Source organism: Balaenoptera ricei, chromosome 17 (genome assembly GCF_028023285.1).
Source record: "Balaenoptera ricei isolate mBalRic1 chromosome 17, mBalRic1.hap2, whole genome shotgun sequence".
Classification (NCBI taxonomy): domain Eukaryota; kingdom Metazoa; phylum Chordata; class Mammalia; order Artiodactyla; family Balaenopteridae; genus Balaenoptera; species Balaenoptera ricei.
This window is the reverse complement of record NC_082655.1, coordinates 53,321,006-53,323,261: the sequence shown is the minus strand read 5'-3', so window position 1 is coordinate 53,323,261 and position 2,256 is coordinate 53,321,006. Positions and strand designations below refer to the sequence as shown.

Here is a 2,256-nt window from a genome sequence, read left to right as displayed (position 1 = left end):
TTGGGAATTCTACTGTTGCTGGGGCAGTAGTAGAGGAAGACTGAATGGATACTAAGGTGAAATTAACCCCCTGAGTTGATATGACAGAAAACATAGTTTGGGAAGATCACTGAACTTTGTAGAGCAAAGAACTGGAGAGGAGAAAGCAACATGAAGAATGAGACCCAGAATCCTGCATAAGAGTCACCATGAGACTGCTGCTGAATACTCAGTGACATATCATAGGGCGAATCCTTTCAAGACTACATAAAAAATGGACCAGGAAGCTGTAAAGTGGATGATTCTCAAAGCCCCCAAAGAACTTGGAGATGTTTGAGTTCTGGCCAGCCAGAACTAGGAATATTCCATATTGAATACCCAGAGTACAGTGTACTCTAAATCAATCCACCAAAAAAAGCTTAAAAACAAGACTTAAAAGAATCTAGCCAAGGCAGGTGTTGAAATTTTCCATGCAGTTCCCAATCATGTCAACAGTGTTTTTAAGGGTTTTTGTCACAAAGCCCTTGAAAACAGAAGGCCCTCGACTACAAATTCTGAACAAATCAGAGTCCTTGCGACTGGAGCAGCTGGTCAAATTGCATATTCACTGCTGTACACTATTGGAAATGGATCTGTCTTTGGTAAAGACCAGCCTATAATTCTTGTGCTGTTGTATATTACTCCCATGATGGGTGTCCTGGATGGTGTCTTAATGGGACTGCAAGACTGCCCATCCCTCCTGAAAGATGTCATCACAACAAATAAAGAAGAGATTGCCCTCAAAGACATGGTTGTAGCCATTCTTTTGGGCTCCATGCCAAAAAGGGATGGCACAGAGAGGAAAGATTTACTCAAAGCAAATGTGAAAATCTTCAAATGCCAGGGTGCAGCCTTGAAGAAATATGCCAAGAAGTCAGTTAAGGTTATTGTGGTGGGAAACCCAGCCAATACCAATGGCCTGATTGCTTCAAGTCCATCCCCAAGGAGAACTTCTGTTGCTTGACTCTTTTGGATCACAACCGAGCTGAACTGCTCTGTTAAACTTGGTGCTAAATTTGATGTGACTTCTGATGATGTAAAGAATGTCATCATCTGGGGAAACCATTCCTCAGCTCAGTATCCAGATGTCAACCATGCCAAGGTGAAACTGCAAGGAAAGGAAGATGGTACTTATGCAGCTGACAGCTGGCTCAAGGGAGAATTCATCACGGCTGTGCAGCACTGTGGTACTGCTGTCTTCAAGGCTTGAAACCTATCCAGTGCAATGGCGGCTGCAAAAGCCATCTTGTGACCACATCAGAGACACCTGGTTTGGAATCCCAGAGGGATAATTTGTGTCCATGAGTGTTATCTCTTATGGCAACTTCTATAGTATTCCCAGTGATCTGATCAATTCATTCCCTGTTATAATCAAGAACAAGACCTGGAAGGTTGTTGAAGTTCTCCTTATTAATGATTTCTCAGGAGAGGAGATGGAGTTTCTGCAAGGGAACTGGCAAAAAGAAAAGAAACTGCATATGAATTTCTTTCCTCTGTCTAACTAGACAATCATTTTGATGTTACTAAGTACCCCAACAATGAAGAATCTAAATGTTGTCTTTGACTCTAGTACCAAATAATAATAATGCTATACTTAAATTACTTGTGAAAACAACACATTTTAAAGATTGTGTGTTTCTTGATACAAATCTGTGACAGTTTATCATCATGGTGTTAGTGCTGCATTCTAAATCAAATATGTATTCAAAAAAAATCTAGACAATTATCAAGTAATCTAGCTAACAGAACAAAATTTCAGTTTAGCATCCTTTAAAAAAAAAGATAAAGAAACAAAACCCAGAACTCAGCAAGCTCACACTTATGATGTCCAGCATGCAATTAAAATTTACTAGACATGCAGAGAAGCATGAACATGTTTCTCATCCCAGAAGAATAATGTAACAATAGAAACAAACTAGGAAATGATATAAATGATGGTATTAGCAGACAAGAATGACAAAAGAGCTATCGTAAACATGTTCAAGTATTTAAAGGAAAATATGAATGTAAAGAAGAGGAAAAGAGAAGATTTTTTTAAAACACCAAATGTACTTTTCTAGGGTTGAAAAATACAATATCTGAAATAGGAATTTTACTGGGTGGTCTTAATAGTAGATTAGATACTACAAAAGAAAAAAAAATCAGTGAAATTCAAGATATAGAAATCGAAAGTATCCAAACTGAAATGCAGACAGGAAAAAAAGAAACCTCTAGAAATAAACAAGTTGAAATATCAAC

The 2,256-nt window shown here is 38.2% G+C and overlaps 1 pseudogene; it reads left to right on the top strand.

Annotated features, from left to right (window-relative positions):
• Window positions 1–649: 649 nt before the first annotated feature.
• LOC132351805 (malate dehydrogenase, cytoplasmic-like) lies at window positions 650–1,582 on the top strand (annotated as a pseudogene).
• The last annotated feature ends 674 nt before the right edge of the window (window positions 1,583–2,256 follow it).